The 15,784-nt window shown below is 44.9% G+C and overlaps 1 protein-coding gene and 1 long non-coding RNA gene across 3 annotated transcripts in view; one reads left to right on the top strand and one right to left on the bottom strand.

Moving 5' to 3' along the window:
- ST3GAL2 (ST3 beta-galactoside alpha-2,3-sialyltransferase 2) overlaps positions 1–15,784 on the top strand; it is a 48,744-nt gene that overhangs the window by 16,587 nt on the left and 16,373 nt on the right. The gene's annotated exons all lie outside the window — the stretch shown is intronic.
- On the bottom strand, positions 13,183–15,620 carry LOC128313235 (uncharacterized). The gene is made up of 3 exons (XR_008293630.1): positions 15,334–15,620; positions 13,875–14,111; positions 13,183–13,528 (listed from the first exon to the last, which is right to left on the bottom strand). It is a non-coding gene; the product is annotated as an uncharacterized LOC128313235 (long non-coding RNA).

The raw sequence follows: 15,784 nt of genomic DNA, 5'->3' as shown, positions 1-15,784 counted from the left end.
GTAGGCTGGAGAGGTTGAGGGAGTCCTCAAAACAGGAACTCCTTTCTCTGCTTTTTGACAGAGCAAGAGCCACAAGGCCATAGAATGAAGGGTTTTGCTAATGGGCAATGATGCAGCTATACAAGGAGGGAGAGGGACTGGGGTCCTTTTCCATGTTGTTGGCCACTCCCTGGTGGCAATAATATCTATTGAATGAATGCATCCTCCGCCTTTCTCTTGAGATTCAAAGCATTCCCCAGACATCCAGACAAGTGCAGAAGGAAAAGGAAGCCCTGACAGCTTTTCTGTGGCTCTTCATTATACATCTATGGTATGACTGTGATCTGAACCACAAGCAGTGATGAATGGCCAAGCCACCTGGCACTTTGTTATCTTTAAAGAAAATCAGAGCCGGATTATTGGCACCCTAGTCCCCTGTTCCGTGGGAGGTGATATGGTCAAATTTAATTGTCCCAGGGAGGCAGAGTTGGGCACTAAGATCTAAGCTCCCAGCTTTCCAGACTTCTCTCTGGCTTGCCCTGGGCTACCATTCATTTATCCCACTCCTGCTTCCTCCAAAAGTCCCCAGAGAAACTGATTTATTTTCTAAACTCCTACCTTCAGGGTCTTCTGCCTGTCTCCTGCCTCTCTTAATGTCTGAGGTTTTTCAGCCCTATGGAGAAACTCCTTTAACCATGTCTTTGGTAGAATCTTGCTGCTGACTGTGGCTAGAGAGCCCATAGACAAGTATGGTTGGGCCTAAGGGAGCTGTTTAGAACCAGCTCAGGGCAGGCCTTGTGTTCCATATGGTATAATGAAGCGGCAGCCGGGGAAGATGTGACAGGCCCTGTGTGACCTGCACGCTCTGCCACAGGATAGACCTAGCGCTCCTCTCCGCACAGTCTGGGGTAAGGGTCAGCCAGGGCAGACCTGACTATGAGACCTCAGGTCAACATGTCCACCCCACCTCCCTGGAAGCTGCTCCCTGACACTATGGGGACAAGAGGCAGTGCCTATGGGAAAGGAAGCTCTGTAGCAAGACGCTGGTGGTGCTGACCCAGGGAAGGCTGGAGGCAGGGTAGGGTGCTGAGGAATCTGAGCCAGGGCTGTGTAGTGGGGGTTATCCTCTTGATGCCCACCCAGCATCATAGGGCTCCAGCCCAGAAGAGTTGCCCCAAACTGGGACTGACAGAACTGTGGCTCTAAACATATCCAACCCAGGAGCACAGGCTCTGAGCTAGAAGCTTTACTCCTTTCATCCTTACAAAAACCCTTATAGAGATGGATGAGATTCCCATTTGACAGATAAGGACACAGATCAGAAAAGTTAAATGGTTAATTGCTTGTCAGCTATTAACTGACAAGAATGTGAGCAAAGCCAGAATGTGAGTCCAAGTTTTTCCAGGCGCTTTCTTCTTTTGGGAGGCTTCACTGGAAAGGGCCTTTGAGCTGGGGCAAACAGATGGGAGATCTTTGGAGACTTGGCTAGGGATAACTGCAGCTGATGGCCTGCAGTGCCCAGGGGAATGACTGAAGAGAGTTCCATCTTAGCAGTCCCGGTATGTCCCTGCTGACAGAAACGTAAGACTTTGGCCGTTTATACATGCATCTTTTCCATTGCCTCTGACTTGCTAAATCTAGTTTGTACCTAAGGCCACATGTTTCTTGGTGGTCCACAAGAAGTTGGAGAAAGCTTTCACTTCTAGAACTGGAAGAGTGGGGGCAGAATATAATCATCACTTCCATCTGCATACTTATATAATGATTTATGAAATGATTTCAAAGCATTTCTTCATTACCATGACTTCCTCTGATTCTTATAATCCTGGGGTTGCATATGGAGATGATACTCAGCTAGACAAGTACTTTTTTGATGTAGGCCAGTGCTAGGTCCTACAGTGATACAGAAATGATCAATTAAAAACATGGTCTTTGTACAACTAGAGTTTGTATTTTGAGTGATGGAGATAGACATGTACATATCTTTCTAGGCTCTTTATCTGATCTTAATAAACATGGGCCATATTTGGCCTGTGGTCCAAACTAGTTCATAACCCCTAGAGGGTAGGGTATAGGGAGAGATGAGGCTTAAGAGGGTGGCCTGGTTTAGGGATCTCTGAATGCTATGCTAAAGAGCCTGATCTTGGCCCTAATGGGCGCCCTATCTCATATGTTTTTGAACGCAGGAGGATGATGAGTTTGTTAAGTCTGAAGTGCCGTAAGGACACGCTGAAGAGGCAGTTGAGAATGTAGGTCTAAAACTCAGAGTAGAAGGCAGCAACGGATTTGGAAGGGGGTGGGGGAAAGAAGCAAAAAGGGCTGAGGGCAGAACCTTTGGGATGCATTACAAGCTGAAAGAGACAAGCAAGTGTCTGATTCAAGAAAGTAGATTGCGATGACTACTAGTGAGTGTCCACCACTACTAAGTGGTGGACAGCAATCCTCTCTATCTCAGAGAGGAAGAGGGTGGAAGGAGGATTGCTTTCATCGGATTGTTCAAGAATCTTGGCCTGACAATGAGAAAGAATGAAATACGGCCTTTTGTAGCAACGTGGATGGAACTGGAGAGTGTGATGCTAAGTGAAATAAGTCATACAGAGAAAGACAGATACCATATGTTTTCACTCTTATGTGGATCCTGAGAAACTTAACAGAAGACCATGGGGGAGGGGAAGGAAAAAAAAAAGGTTAGAGAGGGAGGGAGCCAAAACATAAGAGACTCTTAAAAACTGAGAATAAACTGAGGGTTGATGGGGGCTGGGAGGGAGGGAAGAGTGGGTGATGGGCATTGAGGAAGGCACCTGTTGGGATGAGCACTGGGTGTTGTATGGAAACCAATTTTACAATAAATTTCGGATTAAAAAAAAAAAAAGAATCTGGGCCTGAAAAGAAAAAAGTGGCTTGCTGCCTGGTGACAGCCTGGACTAGAATTTGGCTCCTGAATCCGCTGCTGCTGCTGCTGCCCTTCTTCTTCTTCTTCTTCTTCTTCTTCTTCTTCTTCTTCTTCTTCTTCTTCTTCTTCTTCTTCTTCTTCTTTTTAAGTTTATTTATGCACTTATTTATTTAGTTTATTATTTTGTTGTTTATTTAAGTAATCTCTACATCCAACATGGGGCTTGAACTCATGACCCCAAGATCAAGAGTCACCTGTTCTTTTTTCTTTTTTTCTTTTTTCTTTATTTAAGAGAGAGAAAGCGGGGGTGGGGGTGGGGATTGGGGAGGGGCAGAGAGAGAGGGAGACACAGAATCCAAGGCAGGCTCCAGGCTCTGAGCTGTCAACATAGAGCCTGACATGGGACTTGAACCCACAAACTGTGAGATCATGACCTGAGCTGAAGTCGGCCACTCAACCAACTGAGCCACCCAGGCTCCCCTTTCTTTTTTTTATATATTAGAGTTTCTTCTGTCTTTTTTTTTTTTTAAGTCTATTTATTTTGAGAGAGGGAGTGCACAAGAGTAGGGGAGAGGCATAGAGAGAGAGGGAGAGAGAGAATCCGAAGCAGGCTCCATGCTGTCAGCACAGAGCCCAACACAGGGCTTGATCCCACAAACAGATCATGACCTGAGCTGAAATCAGGAGTTGGAGGCTCAACCTACAGAGCCACCCAGGCATCCCAAAAGTCGCCTGCTCTTTTGACTGAGCCAGCCAGGTGCCCCAACCCATTACTCTCCTGATATAATTGAAACAAAAACCTGGGCCTACTATAGGCAGGCTGGGGACTCAAAAGAGTCAGATGGGCCTTTCATCAATGGTGTCCTTATGGCCAATATGCATTTTTCTCTGGCCAGATAAAAGACTGTGAAAGTCACGTGGTATGGAAGAGGGGCTGATGGCTTGGGTGGCCTTCTCCTGTGAAGGCCTAGTCAGACCACATCTGAAAAATCCTGTTTGCATGTCTGCACACCCCATCCCTACCCTCAGGGTGGATTGTACTGAAAATGGGGCAGGGATGGGAGAACAATTTTAATTGGGACTCTTGATCAGCTTACCTCAGGCTCTCTCAGTCTGCTTCCTTCAGAGTTCTGGCTGGAGTTCTGTGAATCTTGTTAGAGATGGTTTGATATGCCTTCCCAGGAGACTGGTATTGGCAGGGATCCTCAGTTACTTGGTACAGATGGTTTAATCCAACTCATCCAAGTCAAGATGGCACTATAAATTTATATCTAAACACATAGCAGTAATATACAAAAAGATAAAATTCTAAAAACATAGTCATACACTCCCCCTCCTTCCCCACACACAAAACCACAAACATCCCTGTAATGAGAAATGGGGCAGGAACACAAAGAGGAGACCAGGGCTGAAGCTGCAGACCTGCTGCTCTTTGAGTCTGGAAGCAGGCAGAAGCAGCTGGAAATCTGGGGTAACAGAGCTATAAAGTTCTCCACATGAAGCATAGAATTAGAGTTTGTACACTGCTTGAACTCAGGGGCTGGAAAAGTAGGTAAAAAAAAGTTTCCAACCCTACTCTGGGGCTACGACTTATAAAGATGCTTGCCTAGGGAGAAAGAACCTCACATCCTGGACCTAAGCTGAGTGAGTGCTATAAGATTTGATCCTAGAGCCAGAGGACCTGGGGAGACAAAGGTGAAAACCTCTAGACAGGGAAGCAAAAGTAAAGTATAACAGATAAGATGAATTTATACACTAAAGTTTAGAAACATATGGGGAAACTAATGAGAAAAAAGGAACCAATAAAAATCAAAAAAAAAATTACCTCAGAAGAAATGAAAATAACAGAGTAATTAGAGAATGTCTTTAGAGGCGCCTGGGTGGCTCAGTGGGTTAAGTGTGGACTCTTTTTTAAAAAACATTTTTTTAAACATTTATTCATTTTTGAGAGACAGAGCGCAAGCAGAGGTGGGGCACAGAGAGAGGGAGATATAGAATCCAAAGCAGGCTCCAGGCTCTGAACTATCAGCACAGAGCCCAATGTGGGGCTCAAACCTTGAGATCATGACCTGAGCCAAAGTCGGATGCTTAACCGACTGAGCCATCCAGGCACCCCCAATTGCAAACTCTTTTTTTTTTTTAATTTTTTTTAATGTTTATTTATTTTTGAGACAGAGAGAGACACAGCATGAGCAGGGAAGGGGCAGAGAGAGAGGGAGACACAGAATGTGAAGCAGGCTCCAGGCTCTGAGCTGCCAGCACAGAGCCCGACGCGGGGCTCGAACTCACGAGCTGTGAGATCATGACCTGAGCCGAAGTCAGATGCTCAACTGACTGAGCCACCCAGGTGCCCCGCAAACTCTTGATTTCAGCTCAGGTCATGATCTCACAGTCTGTGAGATCGAGCGCTGCATTGGGCTCTGTGCTGACAGTGTGGAGCCTGTTTAGGATTCTCTCTCCCCACCCCTCTCTGTCCCTCCCCTGCTCACATTCTATCTCCCTCCCTCCCTTCCTCTCTCTCTATCTCTTTCTCTCTCTCTCTCTCTCTCTCTCTCCAAATAAATAAATAAATAAATAAACAAACAAACAAACTTAAAAAAAAGAGACCCTCAAAGAGATAAGGAAACGTTAAATCCATTAAAGAAAATAAAGGAAGCTACAAAAGGAAAAAGAAACAGGAAGATGTCAGTATGAAAAGTACTAAAAATTCTAGCAGTGAAAAATAGTGTCATTTGAATTTGAAACAATAGATAGAACTCTAGCTTGGACACAGAATTCATGTATTGGAAGATAATATTGAGGACTCCATCTAGAATACAACGTAGATATGAAGGACAGATTGACAGGCTTGGCATGTACCTAATAGGAATTCCAGATATGGGTCAAGAAAACGGCAAGGAATTAATATTTGAAGAGAAAATGGCTGAAAATTCCAGAACTGAAGAGACAGCATGAGTACCAAACAATAAATAGATATCTAGGCATAATATAGTGAAACAGCAGGCAAAAATAAAGAGAAAATGTTAAAAACTACCTGAGCAAACAAGAATTCAAAGGAATGACAATTAGGCTAATGTACACCACATCAACTTAGACACCAGAAGATGATAGAGGGGTATCTTATGGAAGCTAGAACTCTCCACCCCACTATCATTCAAGAACGAGGTAAAATTAAAGGTATTTCTGAACATGCTAAGGCAGTTTTATCACCTACAGGCCTTTGCTAAAAGATCTACTAAAGGTATACTTCATCAAGAAGAAAAGTAAACCTGGGAAAAGGAGCAGGTTGTTAGTGCCATCATGGAGCACAGAAATTGACACATAATGTTGATAAATTAACTATAGGACAGTATATCATGATGCTTTCTGCTACAAGTAAAAGAATAACCCACAGTGACTTAAACTCTAAAAAAATACTTAATTTGCTTATAATGAGAAATACGGAGATAGGAAGTTCCAGGGTTGGGGCAGTAGTCCAGTATTGACATGAAGGACCCTAGATCATTCCGTTTTTCTGCTCTGCCATCCTCAGGGTGAAAGATCTCTCTCCTCATGGTTTTCAGATGGCTGCTGCAGCTCCATGCATTGTGTCATTACTCTAGCATCCCAAGCAGGAAGGCAAGGAGATGCTAGCTAAGAGGAAGTTTTGAATGTGCCTCTTTGTTGGGAAAGAGAACCTTTCCAAGAAAGCCCCTGCAGACATCTCCTTATGTCTCATTGGCCCGGGCTGATCCATCCTTAGACCAATTCCAGATAAAAGGGAACAGACTTACTGTGCTTGGCCTTGACTAGGCTTGCCTCATCTCCTGGGACTGGCTCCTTTGTTGCCTGAACAAAATCAGGACTCTGTTGGCAAGAAAAAAGGGGAGTAGCTGCTGGTAGGCAACCAGCAGTGCCTGCCACAGATGACGAAACACACAAAAATCCAGTGTCTAATTTGTTTTTTAATTAAAAAAAAGAAAGTTAAAATTGTTGACCACATTGTCAGGGAAGAATAAGGTATAATGAAGTAGGGAATTTCATTGTTAAATCACACCAAATTGTTGCCTTGTTCAAGGGGATAGCGTGGCTAAAAACTTGCAGACTTCACTTTTTAAAAAATGTATATATGCTAACAATTTAACTACTAAAAAAAGAGAAATATAATTTTTAAGCCAGGAGGAAAAAGAATGGGGGGATCAGGGAGAACAAAGCATGCCAATCCAACAGAAGTCAGGAAAAGAAAAAAGAACTAAAGAAATCGTAAAGAGAGAACACAAAGTAAGGTAATAACAGAAGTCCAAATACATAAATATAATGGATTACATTCATGTTTCCAAAAAAAAAAAAAAACCTCTATCATATTGGATAAAAAGCAATAAGTGGAAAAAAAAAAAAGCGTGGAGACGCCTATCAGTGAGACTCAGGGCCTTATCAGGAATGGCTTTTGGCCTTTGTCACCAGGTGGTTCTGTTCTTTAAGTGACTTTCTGTTCCTTGCCTCATCTTTTCCTCTCTCCCCAACTGTTTATGTCTGGCCTTGTCTGCTCAGCTCTTGAGATAATGTTGTTTTTCTAGACTTTTCTTTCTTCCTTAGTATGGATATGTATAGTGAATTCCTGGACTTTTCCCTGATGAAAACAAACCACATTGGGACCCCATGAGTGTGGAGCAGAGCTGGGCCAGAGTGGAGCACATCGTGGTGCTCCATCTGCCCCACCCACTGCCACACCTCAGAGCCCAGCAGTCCTCCCCCAAGAGCCTGCCTCTTAAGGGGCAACATTGGTCCTCTCATCATGAAGACTGGTGGTTTATTTTTTAGGACCTAATTTAAAGTTAGCGAGAGTGATGGCTGTGGATTTGAGGAAATTTGTTCGCTCATGAGCTCTGGTTTCCTGACTGCTAACTCTGAGCAGCAGCAGCAGCACCAGCGGAGCCGAGCCCAGACTGGATGTCAAGTCAAGGAAGGGAGGCGTTCAAGAGACAGAGGCTGCCCTAGGGTATATAACTGGGGTGCAAGGAGGGCCTGAGTCACTAGGATAACTGTGATGGGCCTGTGCCAGAGGCTGGTGCCAGGCTATTGCAATGAGATGACTTCACTTAGCTGAACACGGGAAGGTGAAGCCACCAGTTCTCAGGCACTTCAAGGGCATCCGTCACTGGGTTTGAGACTATCAGGTCTCTTCCTCAAAACAATGACTGCCCCCGCCCCCCTTTGCCCCAGGCACCTTCTGCCAGGGTAGGCAGGGAGGCAGGGAGTTTGCTGGGTTGCTAGGTTGGCCGGGATCTGGGGCACGGGGAACCTTTCAATTGTTGTACCCCAGTTAGTGGGAAGAGCCTCTCTGGTAGCCAGTGGGTGCTTGTGGCAGGAGCACTGGCCTTGGAGCCATCAGGCCTGGTTGGCATTAAAACTCCGTCACTTACTGTCTGGATGACCTCGTTCAGTTAGTCTTGAGACTTCTGTGAATACTAAATGAGAGGCTATGCCCCCAAATGCTCAGAAACTCATATAGCATCATGCAGTGTGAGTAATCTGTGGTTTGATGCCTTCATATTAAGACTCTGGGACACGTCCTCAGGCTGTGTGACAGTGGGTGGAAAGAGGGTACTTTGTCAGCGTCTTGCTGGGTTTTTTTTTCCTTCTCCCCATTCCTTCCAGATTCAAGCCCCCCCCCCCCCTTCCATCCTCCAAGCCTTATTTTGACATTTCTTTTCTCTGCCTGCCAAGAAGATTGTGTTCAGCTGCGCTGGTCTGAGGCTGTGCTATCCTGTGCTTCATTAGGTTAATTCGATGGCTTGTCTCCTGGGAACTGACCAGAGGCGAGGTTCTAAAACCACCCTAGCCTCCAAAAGCCAATCCTCCCTGTTCTCCTTTTGGAGCAGCCTTTGCTGCTCAATCCCATACACCTGCTTTTCCTCTCCTCTACCTGTAAACTAAAGGCCCCCTTTAGCTTGTATTGGTTGCTCAAGCGTGCATCCCTTGATTGATAGAAGGTGTAGGGGAGGGAGACCATCCATTCTTCAAGGCCCGTGCTGCCCCTGATGTTCTGGATTCCGGTCACCAGTTCCTCAGTTCATTCTCAGCATCCTAAGCTCGGTCAGCCATTTAGGGGACATTTATTGTTCAGCAGTCTTACCAAATATGCTAATTTGTGACCGCAAACCAGGCAGCATTGCTCTGCCACCTACTAAATTTCTCATGTGACTTCCCTTCTCTCTTAGAAGCTTGTTTCACATCTGGTCTCTGTAAATCTCCAACCCCAACAATGAAGAGACCCTCATTTTCCTACTGCCGAATCCCTCCCTGTGTCTGTGCCCTGACTCTGCTTTGCTTCCTGTTTCTTAGGCAGACCCTCTCCGTGTAGGTCCAGCTCCCATCCCTTCTTACTATCAAGGATTTGGCTTCTCCACTGTATTCTTTTTCCTGCAGCATTAACTTTTTCCTCTACCAGCATACAAATATTCTGCAGTATCTCCCAACTTAACCCCCATTCCACTTCGTTCCATTCTTAATTTCTTTTTTTTTTTCTGGCAACACCTTTATTGAGTTATAATTCACATACCATACAGTTCACTCATTTTGAGGGTACAATTCAGTGGGTTTTAGTCTACTTACATGGTTATGCATCCATCACCACAAACAATTTTAGAACATTTCATCACCTAGAAGGCAACCCCATACCCATTAGCAGTCACTCCCCAACTGCCCCTAGGCAACTACTATTTTATGGATTTGCCTATTCTGGAAATTTCATATCATGTGTGTACACACACGCTCGCTCTCTCTCGCTCTCTCTCTCTCTCTCTCTGTCTTTAAAGAATGAAAATAGGGGTGTCTGACTTCAGCTCAGGTCATGTTCTCACAGTTGATGGTTTGAACCCTGCGTGGGTCAGGCTCTGTGCTGACAGCCCAGAGCCTGGAGCTTGCTTCTGATTCTGTGTCTCCCACTCTCTGGTCCTCCCCCGTTCATGCTCTGTACCACTCTTTCTCAAAAATAAATAAACGTTAAAAAAATTAAAAAAAAAAAAGAATGAAAATAGGAGCACCTGGATGGCTCAGTTAAGCATCTGACTGGTAATTTCAGCTCAGGTCATGATCTCATGGTTCATGAGATCAAGCCCCGCATCAGGCTCTGCACTGAGCATGGAGGTTGATTGGGATTCTCTCTCTCCCTCTCTGCTCCTCCGCTGCTTGCTCACTCGTGTGCACTTTCTCTCTTGCTGTCTCTCTCAAAATAAATTTTTAAAAAAGAATGAAAATAAAAAAGACTGTTTCCACCACCTAAGTTAAGGAGTAATACATTACCCAATACTTCTGAAGCCTCTGTAAGCCCCTCCTTGATCTTACCTACCTTCCTGTCCCTTCAGAGGAATTTCCCGAATTTTACATTTTTTCTTTGATTTTCTTTATTGTTTTATCTTCTATATATAGAGAGAGGCATATGCTTAGCTTTGCATACTTTTGAACTTTTTATGAACTCCTACTACTGGCATTCATCCATGACTTACTTTTCTTGCTCAACATAGTCATTTTTTGGTCATATTCATCCCTATTGACGTCTGAAACTAGAGTTCAATCATTTTTTTCTATATGACATGAATGTACCACAATTTACCCTTTTTATTCTGAGGGACATTTGGGTTGTTTGCATTTTTCGGTTATTAAGTGATGTCTTCAACATCCTTGTATGTCTTTTGGTGCACATGTCCATATGTACCTGGTAGTAGAAATAACTAGAGTTGATTACACACCTGCCAGGAGGCCTAAAATTTTAAAGATAGAAAATTTCAAGAACATGGAACAAATGGGACTCTCCTATACCACTGGTGGAAATGTAAAATGCTACAGCCACTTTGAAACACTATTTGATAATTTCTAGTAAAGTTTAGCATACACCTTCCCTATGACCCAGTAATTCCACTCCCAGGTATTTACCCAAGAGAAATAAGAGTAAGTGTCTACAAAAAGACGTATACAAGAAGTTCAGGGCAGCTTTATTCATAACAACCCCAAATTGGAAGCAACTCAAATTTCCAAACATGGAAAAGAACAGACTACAGATACGTACAGTATGGACGAACCTCCAGAACACTCCACTGAGCAAACGAAGCCAGACATACAAGAATACATAATAGGTGTTTCTATGAATTTCAAGAGCAATTAAATGTAACATATGGTGACAGAAATCAGAAAAGTGGTGGAGTGCAGGATATTGATCGGAAAGGAGCACAAGGGAGCTTTCTGGGGTGATAGAAATTGCTCTCTGTTTTCTAATGGGTGGCTACACAGATGTGCACGTAGGTAAAAATTCATCAAGCTTTACATTGAAAGACCACTGCATTTTATTGGATATGAATTAAACCCCAGTGGAAAAAATAGATCGTCCCAAGTGGGAGTGAGATTTGGGGAGGGGGGGGGAATGAAACAGTATATTTAACCTGTTGTCAGGCTTCACCTTAAGCTTTAAATCTGCTTAAAATGACAAGCAGGCCAAATTCCCTGGATTTGTTATTCAGTGATTCTAAATATTTAGCCTTTCAATGAGAAAGCATTCATTCCCACCCATACCTCAGGAAGATTTATCTCTGAAGATACTCACACAAAGGAAGTCATAAAATAAATTAGCCCAGGACAACTGAGGAAAATTTCTACTCTTGCATTCTGTTCCCACACCATGTTTTTTTGTGAGAAAGATGGTTTTTAATTTCTCTTTTAAAAAACATAAAACACCACTGGGATATTCTTATGTCTGTCTTTATTAGGTAGTACCACATTATCTTCCAAAGCATTGTACCAACTTAGTGTCCTAATAGTGATGTGTGAGTGTTCTTAATACTCCACATCCTCTGCCAATTCTTGGTACTGTTAGGTTTTTTTTTTTAATTTTCCCACAAAAATCCTGGAAGACAGTGCAAGCAATAATGTCTGTGACATTGGCCATAGCAACATTTTTCTAGATATGTCTCCTGAGGCAAGAGAAATAAAAGCAAAAATAAATTATTGGGACTACATCAAAATAAAAAGCTGCCCAATGAAGGAAGCAATCAACAAAACTAAAAGGGTTAGTATCCAAAATACATAAAGAACTTATTATACAAATCAACACCCAAAAAACAGATAATCCAATTAAAAAATGGTCAGGGGCACCTAGGTGGCTCAGTTGGTTAAGCTTCCGACTTCAACTCAGGTCATGATCTCACAGTTGGTGGGTTTGGGCCCTACATCAGGCTCTGTGCTGACAGCTCAGAGGCTGGAACCTGCTTCAGCTTCTGTGTCTCCCTGTCTCTGCCCCTCCCCTGCATGTGCTCTGTCTCTCTCTGTCTCTCAAAAATAAGTAAACATTAAAAAAAATTTTTTTTAGTTGGCAGAATACATAACAGACATTTCTCCAAAGAACACATACAGATGGTCAACAGACACATGAAAAGCTGCTCAACATCACTTGTCATCAGGAAAGTACAAATCAAAACTACAATGAGATATCACCTCACACCTGTCAGAATGGCTAAAGTCAACAACACAAGAAACAAGTGTTGGCAAGGGTGTGGAGAAAAAAGGAACACTCATGTACTGTTGGTAGGAATGTAAACTGGTGCAGCCACTGTGGAAAACAGTATAGAGGTTCCTCAGAAAGTTAAAAATAGAACTGGGTTGCCTGAGTGGCTGAGCCAGTTAAAGGTTCCACTCTTGATCTCAGCTCAGGTCTTGAGGTCGGTCGTGAGTTCAAGTTCTAGATTGGGCTCTGTGCTGCACAGGAAGCCTACTTAAAATAAATAAATAAACAAACAAACAAACACACATTTATATACACATATATACGTGTGTGTGTGTGTGTGTGTATAGTACTACCCTATGATCCAGCAATTGCACTACTGGGTATTTACCCAAAAAATACAAAAACACTGATTCAAAGGGATACATGCACCCCTTTGTTTATTGCAGCATTATTTACAAAAGCCAAATTATGAAAGCAGCCCATGTCCATCAATAGATGAATGGATAAAAGTGAAATAATTCAGTGAGAGAAAGACAAATGCCATATGATCTCACTCATAAGTGGAATTTAAGAAACAAAACAAATGAGCAAATGGAAAAAAAGAGACAAACCAAGAAACAGACTCTTAACTATAGAGAATAAACTGGTTACCAGAGGGGGGTGCTGAAATAGATTTTTTTTTTAATTCCTCCAAGAGCCCATTTTAAAATGTAAATCAGCTCATGATTCACAAACCCTACCATCAGATTCATAATAAATCCTAATCCCTTCAAAGCCCTCTGTGGTCACCCTCAGCCTTCTGTGCCTTCGTCTCTGACACCCTCACCACCCCCGCCTGCTTCATGGGCCCATTTGTTCTATGTTTATCAGGTCAGTCTTGCTTCCTCCTCATTCTCTTTGCATTCTTTGTTCTCTGTCCTGGCTCCATGTAATTTCCCTTTGTATTTGCCACTAGACCAGAAGCTCTGTGAGGACAGGATGGGTGTGTCCTGTCCCGCATTGTCCCCATGCCCAGTACTAGCCCTTTAAGTATCTGCTGAATGAACAAACAAGTCCCCAGCAGCCAGGTGAGTCCGGAAGAATGGTCTACTTCCCTTTTGGGTACCAGAGCACGTGCCTTCCCTCCAACTTTGTTCTCTTGGTGTGTGTATGCCTGGGCTTCACGGGAAAGATCAGAGCAGCTGTGAGGGAAGAAATCAGAATTAGGCAGTGAGCACCTGAAGGGCACGCGGAGTCCACTGGAGGAAACAAGGTGCATGAAAGTACTTCTCAAGGGTCAGCACTGGGTGACTTCTGGGGTTTGGGGTGCATGTTGAGGGGCCTCTGATGTTTCTTAGTTCCAGGTAGCAACAATTCCTCCCTGTGTCTCTGCCCTCAACACATGTTGAGCTGCTCAAGCTCCCAGGAACAGCCTGGCCATGGGGTTTGCAAAGCAAGGGCTTTTGCTGGTTACCCCACTTCTCTGCCTTTCCCCAACACATTGATGAAACCAGGACTTTTCTTCTCCCCCACAAGGTAGCCAGTTACCTCAGATGCCCCCTTTGTTGAGCTGGAATCCCAAGGAGTTACTTCTCCAATAGGGAGACATTTCCTTTGGAGCCTCCTGTGCCAACTTCTGCCCAGCCCCGACCTTCAATGGCCACCATGGGCTGCCCACCAGAAACCAGGTCTCCCTGGAGAGGTCTCTTGGAAAGTCACTGCCTACCTTAGCCACTTGCTTTGTGGTTGGCTCTCGCTGGGTCACAGGATGTTAGGAGCAGGACCCTGTAAAACCAAGTGCTTTTCTTCAGATGTTGGGCATAGAAAGGGGCAAAGAGGGAATTGAAAGAGACAATGACCTGGCTTCCTATTTACAGACAATCAGCCAAAGGCTATGCCTGGAATCTCACCTTCCAAACAGGTGCAGTAACAAAACATCAGAAGCAAAGCACCTTGGAACCCGTGCTGTTGGGCCCCCTGGGAATCAGAGCCAGTCACCCTGGGTGAGACATGTTGGGGAAGCTTTGCTTTAGGCCCTAGAAACCACCTCTGTGTCTGCTTGTCACTCGTCCCGGAACCCCTTGGTAGTTGGAAGAAGTCACAGGCCTCTTTCTGTGCCCTGGCCGGTCACAGGCTTTGGAATCAGATAGACCTGGACACAGATATCACCTCCACTCACAAGATTGTGACCTTAGGCAAATTCCTTTACTTCTGTGATCACTGTTTCCTCACCCAGAACCGTGTCTTCCTTATTGGAATGTGCTAGTTCCATTCCCCGATGGCTTTGTGGTTTGGCTCGGCTCCAGAAATTTGAGCTGCCATGAGTGGAGAGGGCAGCTAAGGTCCTTGAACACAGTCTGAGAGGCCTTCTCTGAAGCTGCTGGCAGCAGCCAGAGGACCCTGGAAGGGCTGGCTGGAGCTGGAGCTTTCAGCAAAGGGCTGTGGTGCCCAGGGGCCAGGTCAGAACTGGGGCTAACTGGATTTGGAGAAGAGCTGGTGGGGACAGGCGGGCAGCCAGATTTAAGTGATCCCTATGGCATGGAGCCAGGGCCCAGGGCCTCCACTCTCAACCTTGTCCCTGACTTTTGCCTAGCCTCCCTTGCACATGGCATGGATCCAAATTCCTTTCCTTAGGGCCCCTCCCTAAACTGCTAGCCTCTTCTTCCTGCTATTGCCCACCAGGGCAGCCTAAGGCCTCAGATTGCCCATGTCCCCAAGGACCCTGGCATTCACTTCATCCAAACATACAGATGAAGGTAACTGTCTAGATGACTGTGTGGTTGGGGCTCTGAGCCCAACACCCCTGCATCCTGACACCAGAGCTGGAAGGATTGTTAATAGTTCACTGAGCTAACCCAGGAATGCTTCATCTAGAGCCCACACCCGGGAGAGAAGAGGGCAAATCCCAGGGCAGAGGCCCAGCCCTCCCCCATGGACCCCTCTCTTGCCCAGAAGGGTTTCTCACAACTCCTCAGAGGGTAGAGAGCACCAGGGTGGGGAGTCATACCTGCAGGCAAGTCTCCTGTGATCTTTTCTCTGGGCCATTTTCTCTTCAGTTTCACCTGGAATTAACCTCACACAGCTGGACTAGGAACTTTCTGAACCTGGTTCTTCCAGTGACTCGCCTTGGACTCCAGGGAAATCCCTTTATGTCCTTGTTTACTTTCTGGCTAATAAGTGAGGAGAGTAGGCTAATCTCTTCCTCTGCAGCCCTTGAGAGCTATCTGTGGGTGGTGAGAGGAGAGAGCCCTTTCTTTTGTTCACCCTTTGGTTAAGTGGGCGTCTCCTCTCCTGCTAACTTGTCCCCTCTGGGACTTGAGGGTGGGGCTGAGAGAGAGAGAGAGAGAGAGAGAGAGAGAGACAGAGAGAGTGAGAGTGAGTGTGTGTGTGTGTGTGTGCATGCACGCGTGCGTGTGCGAGTGCAATTTATCTGCACATTACTTTTCCTCTCTGCAATT

Source organism: Acinonyx jubatus, chromosome E2 (assembly GCF_027475565.1).
Source record: "Acinonyx jubatus isolate Ajub_Pintada_27869175 chromosome E2, VMU_Ajub_asm_v1.0, whole genome shotgun sequence".
Taxonomy (NCBI): domain Eukaryota; kingdom Metazoa; phylum Chordata; class Mammalia; order Carnivora; family Felidae; genus Acinonyx; species Acinonyx jubatus.
The sequence above is the reverse complement of the archived record's forward strand: the minus strand, read 5'-3'. Positions and strand labels throughout refer to the sequence as shown.